The sequence below is a fragment of the Megalopta genalis genome, unplaced genomic scaffold, assembly GCF_051020955.1.
Source record: "Megalopta genalis isolate 19385.01 unplaced genomic scaffold, iyMegGena1_principal scaffold0022, whole genome shotgun sequence".
Lineage (NCBI taxonomy): Eukaryota > Metazoa > Arthropoda > Insecta > Hymenoptera > Halictidae > Megalopta > Megalopta genalis.
The window spans coordinates 3570145-3577500 of record NW_027476092.1 but is presented as its reverse complement, the minus strand read 5'-3'; the positions used below and the strand labels follow the sequence as shown (position 1 = coordinate 3577500).

The 7356-nt window shown below is 55.4% G+C and overlaps 1 pseudogene; it reads left to right on the top strand.

The window, feature by feature from the left end:
- Positions 1–1283, top strand: part of LOC143260889 (large subunit ribosomal RNA) — a 2996-nt pseudogene extending 1713 nt beyond the window's left edge.
- Positions 1284–7356: the final 6073 nt, after the last annotated feature.

Here is a 7356-nt window from a genome sequence, read left to right as displayed (position 1 = left end):
AAATGGATGGCGCTGAAGCGTCGCGCCTATACTCCACCGTCAGTGGTATGTGTGAAGCGGGGCAATTTATTGTCCTCTATGAAGCTCTGACGAGTAGGAGGGTCGCGACGGTGTGCGCAGAAGGGTCTGGGCGTGAGCCTGCCTGGAGCCGCCGTCGGCGCAGATCTTGGTGGTAGTAGCAAATACTCCAGCGAGGCCCTGGAGGACTGACGTGGAGAAGGGTTTCGTGTGAACAGCCGTTGCACACGAGTCAGTCGATCCTAAGCCCTAAGAGAAATCCTATGTAGATGAGGTGTCCTAAGACGTTAAACACTTGTAAAAAAACCGCAGCTATTTTATTTTATTTTTTTATTATTATATAAATCGCAGCATATTTTGTTATTATATACATGCACAAAAAACACCCATTGGGCGAAAGGGAATCCGGTTTCTATTCCGGAACCCGGCAGCGGAACCGCATACCATTCGGGCCCTCGTAAGAGTGTTCGTCGGGGTAACCCAAAATGACCTGGAGACGCCGTCGGGAGATCCGGGGAGAGTTTTCTTTTCTGTATAAGCGTTCGAGTTCCCTGGAAACCTCTAGCAGGGAGATAGGGTTTGGAACGCGAAGAGCACCGCAGTTGCGGCGGTGTCCGGATCATCCCCTCGGACCTTGAAAATCCAGGAGAGGGCCACGTGGAGGTGTCGCGCCGGTTCGTACCCATATCCGCAGCAGGTCTCCAAGGTAAAGAGCCTCTAGTCGATAGATTAATGTAGGTAAGGGAAGTCGGCAAATTGGATCCGTAACTTCGGGATAAGGATTGGCTCTGAGGAGCGGGGCGTGTCGGGCTTGGTCGGGAAGCGGGTCTGGCTGACGTGCCGGGCCTGGGCGAGGTGAACGGCTCTCGTGGCTGGGATCCGAGCTCGGTCCCGTGCCTTGGCCTCCCGCGGATCTTCCTTGCTGCGAGGCTTCCGTGGCGTTTCCCATCGGTGCGGTCGTCCTCTTCGGCCGCCATTCAACGCTCAGCTCAGAACTGGCACGGACTAGGGGAATCCGACTGTCTAATTAAAACAAAGCATTGCGATGGCCCCCACGGGTGTTGACGCAATGTGATTTCTGCCCAGTGCTCTGAATGTCAACGTGAAGAAATTCAAAAAAAGCGCGGGTAAACGGCGGGAGTAACTATGACTCTCTTAAGGTAGCCAAATGCCTCGTCATCTAATTAGTGACGCGCATGAATGGATTAACGAGATTCCCATCTGTCCCTATCTACTGGCGGTGGCGGTCTGTGGCCACCCAGGGTTGAGAGGCGACCCCCGAACTAGTCCTCGCGTAGGTTGTTGCTACTACCGAGTCGATGGATGCGTCGACGATGAAGGCATTTTAGACCGTCAGTGCGTCGTACATGTAGTACTTCGCATAATGGCGAGGCCCGAGATTAAGCATGCGGGCTGTGGCGTGTTCATGTACAGCATTGAATATGCTGTACTACTCCTTAGCGGGGGACTGTTGTCACTTGTGGCTGCAGTCCCCCGCGTCACGTTATGCGGTTTTTCTGGTCTAACTGGAATGCCGCATTTTCGTTGTCTGAACACGCCACGAAGCAACACGCCGTCGGATTGAATGTTGCTGCTGAGTCGATAGGTGCATCGGCGATGAAGGCACTCGAGAGACCGTCAGTGCGTTGTACATGTAGTGCTTCGCATAATGACGAGGCCCGTGATTAAGCAAGCGGGCTGTGGCGTGTTCTTGTGCAGTATTGAACATGCTGCACTACTCCCATCCGGGGGACTGTTGTCACTTGTGGCTTCAGTCCCCCGCGTTACGTTATGCGGTTTTTCTGGTCTGACTGGAATGCCGCATTTTCGTTATCTGAACACGCCACAAAGCAACACGCCGACGGAGTGAATGCTGCCGAGTTGACGGATGCATCAGATGCATCGGCGATGAGGGTATTTTGAGACCGCCAGTGCGTTGTACATGTAGTACTTCGCATAATGGCGAGGCCCTTGAACTAAGCATACGGGCTGTGGCGTGTTCATGTACAGCATTGAATATGCTGTACTACTCCCTACCGGGGGACTGTTGTCACTTGTGGCTGCAGTCCCCCGCGTCACGTTGTGCGGTTTTTCTGGTCTGACCGGAATGCCGCATTTTCGTTGTCTGAGCGCGCCACGTAGCAACATGCCGCTGGATCTAGAAATCGGGATGCAACCAATCACCTGGGCAACCCAGGCCGCAAGGGGCAAACGTGCCCTAGCCACACTTGAGCCTCCACGAAAAAGGTACCGCTGGATAGCTCGTGTTCTCAAAACGCAGCGAACCGAACGAAGTGTGGTGGAGAGGAAGAGGCAGCCTCTCCGACTGCTGTCTCCCGCGTGTTTGCCGTGCGTGGCGACCCTTGTCGTCGGAAAAGAGGATCCTGGGATCTGAGGGGGCCCTCTCCTGCGGGTGAGACGTCCCCAACACGTACCTTTGGCCTCTGCTTCGGCTAGATGGGAGGCTGGACGAGAAAAGCAGCCCTGGTCCAGTCAATCGGCTTGGAACGACCATACGCTTCGGCGAGTGGGTTCTGACGGGCGAGGACGCGGGCTGGGTTGAGCAATCGGCCCAGTCAGCAGACTATGTCCGGTGCGTAGCCCTAACCCAGCCTGATGGCGGGTTCCAAAATGTGTGGGTCGGTGGTGGCCGGGGAGCGTACCGGATGAAGGCAAAGATCTAACTATGGGATCTAAATTGAAAGTACAAATTGAACGTTCGAAGTCGGCGGGTCCAGCTCCTACTCGGAGTGAAGCCGTCGCCACAGACGCGGAAGCTACAGCAGCAGCTGTTAGCCCTCCTGCGTCTGCGAAAAAGACAAGGTCCGGGAAGGTGCTGAACATCGCCAATCCTCGTGTGACCTTGGAGAGATGCGTGACACCCACGCGAGCGGTCTCGGTGAAAACTGAGGCCACGGTAGAAGGCGCGCCGGACACCGGTAACGTGGGGACAGCGCCCAAGTCGGGGGACTCCCCCAGCCGCAAGGCTGGGAAGGAGAAACCCAGAAAAATCGAATCAGTCAAAGACACGCTCGTGAAGGTGCAACCGGCACCCGTGCGTGTCGAAGACCCCGAAGGTGGCGGTTGGAAAACCGTCACCAAAAAGTCGAAGCGTGCCAAGCCAGTCGCACCTACTGGCAAGGCCGCAGCAAACCAGGCCAGGAAATCGAAGGGGACGGTTTCCGGGCACAAGGTACGGCCTCTCGATCTCGTGAGAGACGAAGCCTTCAGGCGAGTATCGGAGATACGGACCTTTTGCTTTCGACCCGAGTCGAAAGTCAACAAGGAGTCCGGGTCGAAGATACTAGCAGAAGTCGGAGCACTCAACGAGTTGGTCCAGGAGCTGATTCAACGAAACAGCTTCGTCGAAGGGCAACTCGCCGCGGTCAGGGCGGACCTAAAAGCGCGTCCTGCCGTAATGAGTGCGGCGCGACCTGGGCCGTCCAAGGGAACCCTCCCGAAGACGGTCTCCAATGCCGCGCAGTTGACCTACGCCCAAGTGGCAAAGGTCAACCAGTCAGCGACTCCGGAGGCGAGAAGACCACCGACACAATACGTGGTGCGTATCTTCCCGCCAAAGGATAAAGGACAGAACAGCGATGCTACTAAGAGAGCTGTTCTGTCGATCGTAAAACCTGCGAAGGAGGCGATCCGTGTCAGATCGGTTCGACGCATCCACTCCGGTGGCATCGTCGTCGAAACCGATCGCAAGGAGGACCTAAAAGCCTTCGTAGGCAATAAGAAGCTGGCGAGTGCGGGACTGTCCGTCTCCTTGCCCAGCAAACGGGACCCCGAGGTCCTGATTTATGACATTCCGAAAGGGATGGGCAAGGAGGAAATTGCCTCCAGTCTTTGGAGGCAAAACCTCTCTGAGGCGTCCCAGAAGGATGTGCCTTCGGGTGTTCGGGTCAGTCGCATGGCTGGCAAGACCCCGGAGACAGCCAACTGGGTAGTGGCCGTCAGTCCGCAGATTCGTCGGCGGCTGGCGCAGAGAGGGGACCGGGTGTACCTCGGGTGGAGTTCCTGTCGTGTGCGGGACTTCATACAGGTCACCCGATGCTATAAGTGCCAGCGCTTCGGGCACACGGCGAAGCGCTGCAAATTCAAAGAGGATGTCTGCGGACATTGTGCCGAAAAAGGGCACGGGTATGCGCTCTGTAACAGGAAGAGCAAGCCTCCGGTTTGCTCCAACTGTAAAGACAGAGGGCGACCATCTGAGCATAAGTCGCGAGACCCGGCCTGCGCCTCCTATCAGGAAGCGCTGGTTTTGGAGATGTCTCGTATAAGACGCGAATAATAATTTGAATCTCGAATGGATAGTACAAACGACCGGCGACGCTCGAGAGTCATACGGGTCATGCAGCATAACATGCAGCGGGCCCGAAATGTGACCGACGAAGTCCGGACTGAGATGCATAGGCGAGGGATAGATGTGTTGCTTGCACAAGAGCCATATAGCTGGCGGGGTACTGTGCCCGGGCTAGGCTTGAGAACGAGGCTGATCACGGCAGGCGAACCGGTGATGGCTGCAATAGCGGTCAGAAACCCGGATCTAACCGTGGTCAAAGTCTCTAACTTGTGCGACACGCATTTGTCCTGTGTCAGCATCTCGGGTTCGTTTGGGAGCTTCTTCCTGATCAGCCAGTACTTTCAATGCTCCGATGACGTTGAATCAGGTCTGGCGCGGTTGGAGAGAGCTCTTTCCGCACTTAAGCATAACCGAGTCATTATCTCTGCCGACGTTAACGCGAAATCAGCCCAGTGGGGCAGCGCGGAGACGGACGTGAGAGGCCGTAAACTCGAAGAGTTTATCGTGAGCCATGGCTTGGTTGTCTTGAACGAGGCTGGAAACGCTCCGACGTTTTCCAGCCCTAGTGGACAGTCATACATCGACGTCACACTATCGACACCTGATATTTGCGACAAGGTGCGAGGTTGGAAGGTCCGCGAGGACCTGACGACCAGCGACCACCGAGTCATAGAGTTTTCTTTGAGTTTTTGCGCCGAGGACGGTGCTGCCGAAATTAGTAGCAACAGCAGCACCAACCGGAACGGATTATTACCAAGGTTCCGACTCCGAAGCGCAAAATGGCCCGAGTTCGACAAGGCGCTGCAGGAAAGTAAGAGGAGTATATCCCCCGATCCATTGAACAATAAGGGGGATGTCGAACATCTAGCACAGGAGATCGAAAGAATGATCGTCCAAGCGTGCGACTCCTCGATGCCAACCAAGCAGTGGCATTCAAAATCCGTCCCATGGTGGACGGCCGACCTGACGAGGCAAAAGAGGCGAGTCTACAAACTTAGACGAGCCTCGCAGAACGCAGCATGTTCAGAGGAGCAGAGGGCGGCCAAGAGGACCGAGTATCTTAAACAGAGAAAGGCCTACAAAGCCGCCATCAAAGCTGCTCGGTCGCACAGCTGGCGTGCATTCGTGACCGAGCAGGGAAACAAGGAACCCTGGGGCCTCATTTATAAGATCACGAGGCAGAAGATGACAGCCAGCACGGTCATCTCGAATATAAATCGTAACACTGCCCAGGGTTACACCACAGACTGGGACTCCACCGCTTCCGCGCTGCTGGAGGGGTTAATTCCGGACGATAGCCCCGCGAATGACTCCCCGGATCATGCGCGAGTCAGGAGGGAAGCTGCCATCGAGCCGGAGAGTGAGGACGCCAGTCCCTTCACCCTCTCGGAGCTCAGATCGGCGGTCAACCGACTGAAGAGCGGCAAGTGTCCAGGCCTAGATCGGATCGAGCCGGAGATTTTAAAACGTTCGTGTAATACAATCTCACGCGAGCTCCTCCGACTCTACAACGGATGCCTGGCACACGGAGTCTTTCCCGTGGAATGGAAAGTCGGGTCCATCATTACCATCCTTAAAGGACCCGAGAAACCTGAAACGGAGATAAAGTCCTACAGACCAATATGCTTGCTTTCGGTCGTAGGCAAAGTCTTGGAGAAGCTAATCGCTACGCGATTAGCTAGTTTGTTTTTGCACCCCGACTACGCCTCCGATCGGCAATACGGATTCAGGCCGCATCGATCCACGACTGATGCCGTGGTAAAGATGAGGGAGCTTGCGTCCGGTCGAGAGGAAAAGTACGTCGTGGGTCTGCTCTTCGACATTGCTGCGGCCTTTGATAATGTCTGGTGGCCAAGCATACTCAACGCGTTGAGGAAGCGAGGCTGCCCAAAAAACCTACTTAGATTGGTGGTCGACTACTTCGACGGCCGCGTGGTGACTATGGTGTCTGATCGCGGTGCAGTGCGGAAGAAAGTCACTAAGGGCTGCCCACAGGGATCGATTCTTGGTCCGAGCTGTTGGAACTTAGTCTTCGACGAGGTTCTACAGCTCTTATCGAACGCCGGGCTCGCTTGCGAGCCCATCGCCTATGCAGACGACCTTCTTGTCTTGATCTTCGCGAACAGCAGGAAGGGTCTAGAAAGCAATGGCCAATTGGTTGTGGACACCATTTCTCGCTGGTGCGACCAGCAGAAATTGTCGCTGTCTGCGACCAAGACCGAGATGTTATTCTTAAAAGGCTCTCTCGACAGAGAGAGGCCACCTGTGATAAAAGTAGGAGGTCGGAATATTGCCGCCAAGGACTCTGTGCGTTACCTTGGCGTGCATTTTGACTCTAGACTGGGTATCCATTCCCATGTCGAGTATTTGAATGCCAAGTCCTTGCGAACGTTTAATGCGCTAGCAAGGATTGCTAAGTCGAACTGGGGATTGGGATATCGGACGATGCGTACTTTGTACCGCGGCTTGTTTGTCCCAATCGTCACGTATGCTGCCGCGGGCTGGGCAGACCGCCTTACCTCTGGGACGAGTAAAGTGCTCACCAGGGCGCAGAGGCATGTTCTGCTTGGCTGCGTCAAAGCCTACAGGACAGTCTCCACTGATGCGATCCCCGTGATCGCCGGGGAGATACCTGTGGACTTGGCGATAGCGGAGTTCAGCTGCGTGTACAAAGCCAGGAAGAAACTCGGGTTCCAACATGGAACCTATCAAGTGAGTCAGGCCGAATTGGCTGACGAAGTCGTCACCGAAGCCCAAGTTCGCAGAAGGCTGAGGGAGGCGACTTTAGAGATGTGGCAGCAGAGATGGTCGTCCTCGACGAAGGGTAGGGAAACCTTCCAATACTTCGGCGAGGTATCAGACCGTCTCTCAGCGAGCTGGATCAGAGTCGACCATGATGTAGCGCAGTTCTTGAGCGGACACGGAGACTTCCGTGCGAAGCTCAAGACGTTCGCCCTGGTCGACGACGAGTTGTGCGAATGTGGGGAGGAGGAAACTCCAAACCACGTCCTCTACGATTGTCAGCGTTA